Source organism: Mustela erminea, chromosome 13, assembly GCF_009829155.1.
Source record: "Mustela erminea isolate mMusErm1 chromosome 13, mMusErm1.Pri, whole genome shotgun sequence".
Taxonomy (NCBI): domain Eukaryota; kingdom Metazoa; phylum Chordata; class Mammalia; order Carnivora; family Mustelidae; genus Mustela; species Mustela erminea.
The window spans coordinates 87765432-87776115 of NC_045626.1; positions in this window are offsets into that span (position 1 = coordinate 87765432).

Sequence of the window (10684 nt, forward strand, 5' to 3'; positions counted from 1 at the left end):
AAGGAGAGAAGTGCTGCTACGTACCACGGCGTGCGTGAACTTTGAAAACTTTACCCCGAGTGAAACTTAGAAAAGACCGCACAGGGACCCCTGGGCGGCTCCGTTGGTTGAGCGTCTGACCGGTGATTTCGGCTTAAGACAGGATCACAGGGTCTTGGGATCAAGCCCCGCACCAGGCTCCGTGTTTCAGGTGGGGGGGGGGGTCTGCCTGAAGATCTCTCTCTGTGCCCCTCCCCTCTCTGTAAAATAAATAAATATTTAAAGAAGAAAAGATCACATGGTGTATGATTCCATTAATAGGAAGTGACCAGAAGGGGCAAATCCACGAGACCGGAAGGTTGCCTGGCTTGGGGAGGGTCAGGGGGGCGACAGGGGAGAATCCGGAGCTAAGGGGTACAAGGTTTCTCTTGATGAAACTGTCCTGGTGGTGGTGACACAACCCTGGGAATAGACTAAAATCCAGTAAATTGTACCCATTAAAAGACTGCACTAGAGGCTCTACAAACTACCTGTCAATAAACCGTCACTGGGAAAATCAGAATGTTCTTCTGGCCCCCACCTCTCTCATACGAAGAGCCGAAGTCCTCACCACGACCCACAAGGGGACCATCATCCCCCTGACCTCTCCCCTGACCCCGTGTTCCTCTCCGCGCCCCCCCCGCCCCACCCCCATCCCACCTGCTTTAGCTCCTGGATGTTTCTCAAACCTGCCACCTTGCTCCTGCCTCAGGGCCTTTGCACCCCTCAGTCCCTTTCACTCTTCTCTCAACCCCCCATGGAGCTCAGCCTCCCTCCCTTCACGTTCCTGCCCTAACACCATCTTGGTGAGAACTTCCTTCCTATCCACACCCCCACACAACTCCCTGTCTCCCTTCCCTAATTTTTTTTTTTTTTTTTTTTGTCAGAGAGAGAGAGAGCAGGAGCACAGGCAGACAGAATGGCAGGCAGAGGCAGAGGGAGAAGCAGGCTCCCCGCCGAGCAAGGAGCCCGATGTGGGACTCGATCCCAGGACGCTGGGATCATGCCCCGAGCCGAAGGCAGCTGCTCAACCAACCGAGCCACCCAGGCGTCCCTCCCTTCCCTACTTTGCTTTCTCCCCCAGCACCCTACGTAATGCCTTGGCTCTCCTTCTCGAATGGAAAAGCTCCATAAGGGCAGGAATCTGTTTTGCCCATGACTGTGTCCCCGACTCCTAGAACAGTGCCTGGCACACAGTGCCAGATCCTTCATGGAACCATAACTGAGGAACCATAACTACCAGAGCCCAGTGATTAAAAATCTGCCTCTGGGAAGCCTGGGGGGCTCAGTCGATTACGCACCTGCCTTTGGCTCAAGCCATGATCCCAGGATCCTGGGATTGAGTCCTGCATTGGGCTCCCTGCTCAATGGGGAGTCTGCTTCTCCCTCTGACCCTCCCCCCACTCATGCTCTCCATCTCTCATATTCTCTCTCTCAAATAAATAAATAAAATCTTTAAAAAAAAAATCTGCCTTTGCAGTGAGGCTGCACTCACCAGGGTGACCTCTGGCAAGAAGCTTACGCTCTCCATGCTCTGGCTTCCTTCCCTGTGCAATAGAGATGATCTCAACTATGCCCGCCTCCGTGGGGGTAGTCATGGGGATTAAACAAGTTAATGCTGATTACACACTTAGCAAAGTGCCAGCATGAGATGGAATCACGGCTCGGGCAGGCAGGCACATGCTGTGGGCCCCACCTGAGCTGGGAGGACCCAGTGCTATCCTCAGGGCCATGGAACCAGATTAGTGCATGTAAAGAAACAATCTGATTAAAAAGAGTCACAGCCGGTTAGTGGCTGGGGAGACAGTCGTGTCTGGCCGCGTCTGCCACCTTGGTTGCTGCTTAGGCCAGGGCAGAGCCAGAGTTCACATTTGCCTGTGGTTTTCTTCCATCCAGTGTTTTGTTTTGTTGTTGTTGTTGTTTAAAGATTTTATTTATTTCTTCAACAGAGAGAAAGAGACAGCGAGAGAGGGAACACAAGCAGGGGGAGTAGGAGAGGGAAAAGCAGGCTTCCTGAGGAGCAGGGAGCCTAATGCGGGTCTCGATCCCAGGACCCAGGGATCGTGATCTGAGCCAAAGGCAGATGCTCACCGACTGAGCCACCCAGGCGGCCCTATCCGTCCAATGTTAACTGAGCATCTGCTACATGCCGGGCACTCCATAAGAGGCCAGCCACCTGGCAGTGAACCGAACAAAGCTCCCTGACCTTGAGAATTTGACCTTCCAGCAGATAAGCGAGATCAATAACTGATAAACATAATTATTGGTAAATTTTACAACATGTCAGAGCTGCGATGTCTAGTATGGTAGCCGCTGGCCACGTGTGGCTCCTCAGGACCGGAAATGGGTTTATCCCAAGGGAGAGGGGCTGCGTCATACACACTTAGTGTGAAAGAAAGAAAAACATATCTCAGTATCTTTATACTGAACACACGCTGAAATGACAACGGTCAGGTACGTTGGGTGAAATAAAATACACGCTTAAAATTAATTTCAGGGCTGTCTGGGGGCTGTCGATGAAGCGGCTGCCTTTGGCTCAGGTTATGATCCAGGGTCCTGGGATCGAGCCCCGCATCGGGCTCCCTGCTCAGCGGGAAGCCCCCCTCTTCCTTTCCCTCTGCCCGCTCCCCCTTCTGGTGCTCTCGCTCACTTGCTCTGTGTCAAATGAATAAATAAAATCTTTTAAAAAATTTAATTTCACCTCTTTCTTTTTACTGCTTTAAAATGCAAGGGGAGGGGTGCCTGGGTAGCGCAGTGGGTTAAAGCCTCTGCCCTTCAGCTCAGGTCATGATCCCAAGGGCCTGGGATTGAGCCCCGCATTGGGCTGTCTGCTCAGCAGGGAGCCTGCTTCCCCCTCTCTCTCTGCCTGCCTCTCTGCCTACTTTTGATCTCTGTCTGTCAAATAAATAAATAAAATTTTAAAATAAAATAAAATAAAATGCAAGGGGGCTTAGCTGGCTCAGTCGGTAGAGCATACAACTCTTGATCTTGGGATTGTGAGTTCAAGCCCAGCCCCAGGTGTAGAGATTGTTTAAAAATAAAATCCTTTTTACAAAATGCAGGAGTGCCTGGGTGACTCGGTTGGTTGAGTGGCCAGCTCTTGATTTCAGCTCAGGTCTTGGTCTCGGGGTCCTGGGATCCAGCCTCGCGTGGGTCTCCCTCTCAGCAAGGAGTCTGCTTGAGATTCTCACTGCCTCTCCCTCTGCCCCACAAGTCTTTAGGGAGGAAAATGCAGCTACTAAAAACTTTTTTGATTGCAGATGTAGTCCTCATTGCATTTCTTTTGAACAGCACTGTATTAAAGAATGATCCAGACCAAGGAGGGGGCCTTGAGGGGGATAAGAAAATGATCCATGCTTTAAGAGAGGAAATAAGAGATCAGGGTAAGTGCCACCAGTGGGGAGGGGGCACGTGATTCAAAGGGGGGGTTGCTGGAAGGGCCTCTGTGAGAAGGTGACAATGGATGAAGACCTAAAGAAAGTGCAGGAAGGAGCCACACAGATCTCTAAGGAGGAGATTCCCAGGCAGCGGGAACAGCCAGTGCAAAGGCCCTGAGGCAGAAGGATCCCTGGATAGTTGTTGTTTTTTTTTTTTAAGTTTTTTTGTTGTTGTTGTTTTGTTTTTAAGTTTTTTTTTTTAATTTATTCATTTGACAGACAGAGATCACAAGTAGGCAGAGAGGCAGGCAGAGAGAGAGGAAGGGAAGCCGACTCCCCGCTGAGCAGAGAGCCTGATGCAGGGCTCGGTCCCAGGACCCCGGGATCATGACCTGAGCCAAAGGCAGAGGCTTTAACCCACTGAGTCACCCAGGTGCCCTCCAGGATAGATTTTAATGAAGATTTGATTTCTGATAACTGGTGTAAATGACGTCTTAAGGGCTGTTTTCCTTCAACGGACAAAAGTGTCCCTACGATACAGTAAATATTAATGGAGGTCTCCAGAGCCCCCAGACATCTCCCAGGAGACTCAGGCTGGCCCAAGAAATCCCAGCTTTCTGCGGAATCACCAGACACTTTGTGAACCTCCTGCCACCTTCCTTTTCTAAGAGCTGGCAACCAAACCTTACCTTTGCCCCTGGCTCTTAGTACTTGAGATAGTACCTCTCTGACAAGGGCTAAGCCTCCAACACAAAATCACTTTCCAGGACAAAGGTGGAGGTGTGGGGAGAACTCCGAGGGCAGCCATGAGCTGAGAGCTCTGCTCCATTGCTTCCGGCTCAAAAGAGGACGGAAGCTTCTATGTGTTTCCCTCGTTTTGTGCCGGCTGGACACAGGAGGATGGCTCTGGACCCGGACAAGGGTTTCAAAGACTGAGGCAGGGGGCACCTGGCTGGCCCAGTCAGTAGGGCGTGCCACTCTTGGTCTTGGGGTTGGGAGTTCAAGCCCCACATTGGGCAGGAAGCAAAGAAAAAAAAAAAGAAAGAAAAAATGGAAGGAAGGAAAGAGGAAGGAATGAGAAGAAAACCTGAAGGCCAATGCCATGAACATTAAGGCACACATACGGCAGGATTCCAATAACACGAGGCTGCCAGAGGAGTTGCTGAGTCCCCATCATAGAGACAGGATCCAGGATGGGGGTGCCAGGGGCCGGGGGAGGGGGCTCGGGCGCTGGTGATTCCTGGGGGCAGAGTCTCGGTTTGGGAGGCTGGACGGTGGTGACGGCTACCTGCACAGATGGCGCACGTTCAAAGGGCTGATAGCCACACAATGATAAAAGTCTGAGCATCACAAGGACAGAAGAGGAACCCCCAGGAAGTGCAGGCAGGAGGCTGGCCAGAAGATGAGCTAGAGAGAACCAGAGAGTCGATCTTTGATCAAGAATTGGGATGGGGGGTTGTGGGGGGGCGCCTGGGTGGCTCAGTGGGTTAAGCCTCTGCCTTCAGCTCAGGCCATGATCTCAGGGTCTTGGAATCGAGCCCCACATCAAGGTCTCTGCTGAGCAGAAAGCCTGCTTCCCCCTCTCTCTGCCTGCTTGTGATCTCTCTGTCAAATAAATAAATAAAATCTTTAAAAAAAAAAAAAAAAGAACTGGAGAGGGAGGCAACACATAAGATATGGGCAGGGAGGGCTTGGGGAGGAAAAGCAGGTCTGGTGGACCTTCTGGAGAGTTCTCTGCAGCCTCCAGAAGAGGGAAGTGAGGGGCTGGGGGCTTCCAGACTGTCCCTAAGCCCATTCTGGAGGGACTTTTTCCTTCCTGGACCCATCCTGGGCCAGAAGGAGAAGTGCCGCCAAGCCTGAGTGGGGCAATCCACTGGTTTCCCTGAACAACACACATCCACACAGGGTCTGTCCCAGAAAGAGGACCCCGCCATGCAGGGGGCAGGAAGGGGACACACGCCAGTGATCCCCTGCTTTCCAGGAATCCCCTCTGAGCCATGGGTGCCCCTTCTGAGACCCACATGCCCTCTTTATAAAACAAAAGTCGGAGGTGTACCAAGGCTGCGACAGAGGGCTCAGCGCCCTCATAATGCATTGCCTCCAGATAATTTAAAAACCATAATAAAACCCACTCAAACTCAGTCTGCTTCTTATTATCACCCTCCAGCAATCACTCTAAAAAAAAAAAGCCAGTTGGGGCGCCTGGGTGGCTCAGTGGGTCAAGCCTCTGCCTTCAGCTCAGGTCATGATCCCAGGGTCCTGGGATCAAGCCCCACGTTGGGCTCTCTGCTTGGCAAGGAGCCTGAATCCCTTCCTCTCTCTGCCTGCCTCTCTGCCTACTTGTGATCTCTGTCTCTGTGTCAAATGAATAAACAAATAAATTTTTTTAAAAAATGACCCACTCAAGGGTCGATGATTATTGTGACAAGGAAATTATACATTGCATTCATGTGTAATAGACACTATGGGCCACCTTCCCAAAACTCATTCTCTCCCACCCCCTTCTCTACTGACGGCAAAGTGCCCACCTTCCTCCAAGAGGCCAGAGATGTTCCAAAAGCAGGAACCCGCCCCCCACCCAGCCCTCCTCAGGAAGGGATGCTGCTGAAGATGCTAAGCCAGTCTTGGTAACACCACACGCCCCATCTGATTGACTTAGGGGGGTGGACACGTGACCAAATACTGGCCAATAAGACAAGGGAGTGGTGCGCTGGGGGGACTTCAGAAAAAGTCGTCTCAAAAGGGCTCCAAGAGGAGATCGTTTCTGCATCCCTTCTGCTGGGTGTTATCCCATCTGGGTGAGATGCCTGGGTGGGAGGCCGCCATCCTGCTCTGTAGAAAATGCTGGAGAAGGGACACTGGAAGGACCTGGGTCCTGAGTGATGGCCATCCTTGACCGCTGAAACTGAGAAGCCCAAATGTCCTCACCAGAGGGCATCGCAGGACTTCCCCCATATGGGAATAATAAATGTCTTCATTGTTAAACTGTTTGGGTTGGCGCTTTCTAGTACTTTCAGCCAAAAGCATCTCAATGAATACAGATATGAAACCCTCTGGCTGGCACCCAGCAGCCACAACCAACAGCTTTATTGATCCATTCATTCACGGAATGTTTACTGAGTGTCTTCTATGTCTCAGGACAGTTCTGGGCACTGGAGATCATGAGAGAGGTCCGTTCTCTCCGAGAGGTGCATTCCAGAGGGTGGGGCCAGACACAAAAGCAAGTTCGTAAATAAGCAAAATAATTTCAGATCACGCTAAATACCGAGAAAGAAACAAAACAGAGCAGTCGAATAGAAAGAGTGAGGGTAGGGCTTCTCTGAGAAGGTGGTATCTGAGCAAAGAACTGAATAAAGAAGAGCCAACCACGTGGAGACCCAGGGAAGGGATTCCAGGCAGAGGGCATAGCAAGTGCAAAGGCCCTGAGGTGAGAGCAAACTTCGTGTGGTCAAGGAAGTGAAAGGTGGAGTGTGAGGGTAGCCTGGTTATGGCAGTAGCTTTTCGGGGGAGCATCTGGAAGTGCACAAAAGGCTCACAGTCCAAGTTTCTCTCCTCCTTTTTTTCCTCCCTCCCTCCTTCCCCACTCTTTCTTTTTCTCTCTCGCTCTCTCTCAGAGCTTTTGTTCCCAGGTCCAAAGTGTATGAGCGCTCGTTTGTTGAAATCTGGGCTGAGCTTTCAGGCTCCTCTTTTTAACTTAAGAGAACCACTTAACCTCTCACCATGTGTGGGCCTGACACCGCACTGGGTTTTCCAATGAAAGCCAAGTTTTTGTGCTTCAGCCGAACTAAACAATTCATCTGCAGCAAGTCCCCGTCTGTTTCACTGTTTGTCTGGCCTGAGTCCCCTTTTCAGTACCCACCTCCACCGCATGGGGCCCAGTGGGGCATGGGAATGTGGTCCACAGCATCAGGGCAAAAGGCTGGCCATAGGTGCAGGGGGGCCGGAGCTTGTCGATGTCAGGACAAAGAATCCTTGAGGCTAGAGAAAGGCCCTGACCTGTTTTTAAAAAATTCACTCATCTGTAGACCAGCAAAGTTGCCTGTTGCTTTCCTGAGTGGGGGAATCATTCCTGGCCACCAGACTGAGGGGTACAGTGGAGGGGGCTGGAACCCAGGTCGAAGCAGATTCCAAAAACATTATCTGACAAGCAATGAATGCCGACCCCACTCTGGACACAGCTGACAGCAGCTGAAATGGCTTTTGGCTGGCGACAGGGTGGTGCTGAGGGAGATCACCAGACACTCACAGGGCCGTTGGTTTAACTATGTTTCCTGTGGGCATGGCGGGGGGTGGGGGTGACAGCCCCAGCCCCATGCAGGTTCCAGACCTGCAGGGACAAACATATTACTCTCACACCACTGAGTCTATACTGCCACTTAAGAGAAATGCTCTCAGGGAAAGGAATCTGCTCTGCTGAGGGTGTATTACAGAGGCCACGGAGGGGCCCATTTTCAAAGCAAACAGGATCGAGTTACTTCCTGTCTAAATCCTGCACTAGCTTCCCATTGCGCGGGCGTGAAGCCCAGACCCCTCCCTGGGGCCCACAAGGCCCCGAGCCAGCTCCCCTCTCCTACTTCTCCTCACCCTTCAGCCCTGAGTTGTAGCCATCCTAGCCTCTTGTGGATCTTCTGATGTGTTCAGCTTGTGCTGCCACAGGACCTTGGCATGTGCTGTGCTCCCTGCTTTCAACTGCTCTCCATGGCAGCTCCCTCGAGGTCCAGCTCCAATGTCACCTCCTCAGAGAGGCCTCCCCTGGCGAGCGTTTCTAGAAAAGCACTCCTTATCACACCATCCTGTTTTATTTCCAAGACTCCCTGATGTTATCCAGACTGATGGTTACTGTCTCCTCCACTGGTATGAAAGCAGCACGAGGACAAAGGCCTTGCCTTTCCTCACAGCAGGGCCCACAGCCTGCAAGGGGCATGGTGGCTGGAGGAATGGACGAATGGATGGGTGAAGAGGGGAACTCACCCCGCTGGGGGAAGTCAGGGAAGGCTTTCTGAGTTGCCATCTGATGGACAAAGAGGAACTGGGCTGTTCACCTCAAGTCTGGCTGACCCCCAGAATCCTGGGGGCTATGCCGCAGGTGAGTTTGGGCCCCAACCTCGGAGAGTCTCTGGTCCGGGGTCCGGCACAGGCCTTGATGTGGTTTCTGCCTGACTGTGCCATCCTCGCGTGCAGCCAGGGCTGGGAGCCCCTCCTCTCCGGCTGCAGCTCCCCAGGCATTTCCAGGAGCCGCGGCACCTTGGAATGTGACGGAAATGCAAATTCTTGGTTCGGATCCCAGACCTGCCGGATCAGGTGAGGTCCAGGGATCTGTTTGTTCACATGCCTTCCAGAGGATTCCAATACTCCCTCAAGATAGGCTGCGGGAGGAGGGAGCCCAGACGGCAAATGCTGTGACCCATGCCTGTAATGGGAGAGAGGGAGCGACTCCCACGCTGACCTCTTCTCTAGCTCCCTCTCCCTGGCCTGAGGCTGGGACCCATTCCACCCTTTCCCTGAGCAGGCCGAGATCAGGGACGGCTTCACCTGACCTCCGGCTTCATGTTGGCTCATCGACAGGCTCCGTGGGAGAAGGGCTCTTCTCTGCGCCCTCCCCTGGCCCCGTCCTGCCCCACCGTCCTGCCCTACCCTACCAGCAAGGGAGAAAGGTTGTCAGGGCAGAAGGTGTTTGTTTCAGCAACGAGTCTGTGGGCCCCAAGACAGGGGAACCCGGTTCCTGCAACGGGAGCCTCCCAAGGAAGTGGACACCTACGCCACGGGCCACATGGGTTGGGGGGAGGTGGGAGGGGCAGGGGAGGGAAGGTGGGGGTGGGGCCTTTCCCTCCTCCGTCCACTTCCACTCCCCCTCCCCCGCCTCCAATCTGTTCTCTTGTCCCGATAGTTCTTGAATTCTTTCACTTCTCTCCATCGGGAGTGGTTTCAGAATCGTGTCCCCCTTTGAAAAGATATGTTCAGGCCCCACTCTCAGGACCCGTGAGGGCGACATTACTTGGGAATCGGGCCTTCGTCAATGCGATCATGCTCAGGTGAGGTCGTACTGCATGAGGGCAGGGGGGCCCTAAATCCACTGACAAGTGTCCTCGTAAGAAGCGAGGACATGGGGGCTCCTGGGGGGGTGAGTTGTTAGGAGTCTGCCTTCGGCTCAGGTCATGATCTCAGGGTCCTGGGATGGAGCCCTGCATGGGGCTCCCCGTTCAGCGGGGAAGCCTGCTTCTCCCCCCTGCCACTCCCCCTGCTTGTGTTCCTCTCTCGCTGTCTCTCTGTCAAATAAATAAAATCTTTCTAAAAAATTCAAGACGTAAACCATAAGAGACTCTCAATCTCACAAAACAAACTGAGGGTTGCTGGGGGGGCGGTTAGGGAGAAGGTGGTGGGTTGCGGACCTTGGGGAAGGTATGTGCCACGGTGAGTGCTGTGAAGTGTGTAGACCTGGCGGCTAGTGTGTACCCCTGGGGCTAATAATACATTATATGTTAACCATATGTTAATAAAATATTTTTAAAATACAATATAATAATAAACAAATAATATAATGATAAATAATTTATAAATAAAAATTATAATAAAAATACAATACAATACAGAAGAGAGGCCGCATGAAGAGGGAGGCAGGAGCTGGGAGCTGGAAAGGCGCGGAGGGCTCCTTCCCTACAGGCTTCCGGAGGAGCACCGTCCTGCCCACACCTTGGTTTTCCACTTTTGGCCTCCAGAGCTGGGGGAGAATAGTGTCTGTTGTGAAACACCCTCTCTAGCTGGGTGGCCAGATGCCCCGTGAAACGCCAGGTCTCCCAAGCTAACAGGGAAAGGCGGGCACGTGGTAATGGGGGGAGCGTGTGACCCGAACTCCTCCCCGGGCTCTCCCCTTACACACCGCCTACCCCATCCCCCCTGACCGCGATCCCACCAGTTTTGTTTTCATCTTGTTTCCACATTTCACGTTCCTTGGAATGTCTGAAAAATAAAGAACTGAAATCAGAGCTTTGCCCCACAGGGAGCTGGTGACAGGAACACAGTTCTTGTTTAAGTAAAACAAAACAGGAACTCATCTTCCTGCAGAAGACCCGAAACTCAGATACTGTTGGGAGCCAACACTTTCTTCTTTAAGAAAACACCTTCCAAGGGCCCCCTGGGTGGCTCAGTCCCTTGAATATCTGACTTTGGCTCAGGTCATCATCTTGCCTGGTTGCAGGGGGGGGTTTGGGGGGTGGGGACCCTCCCTGCTTCAGTTACCCTCTCAGCGGGGTGTCTGCTTCTCCTTCTCCCTCTGCCCCCCCCCACCTCAC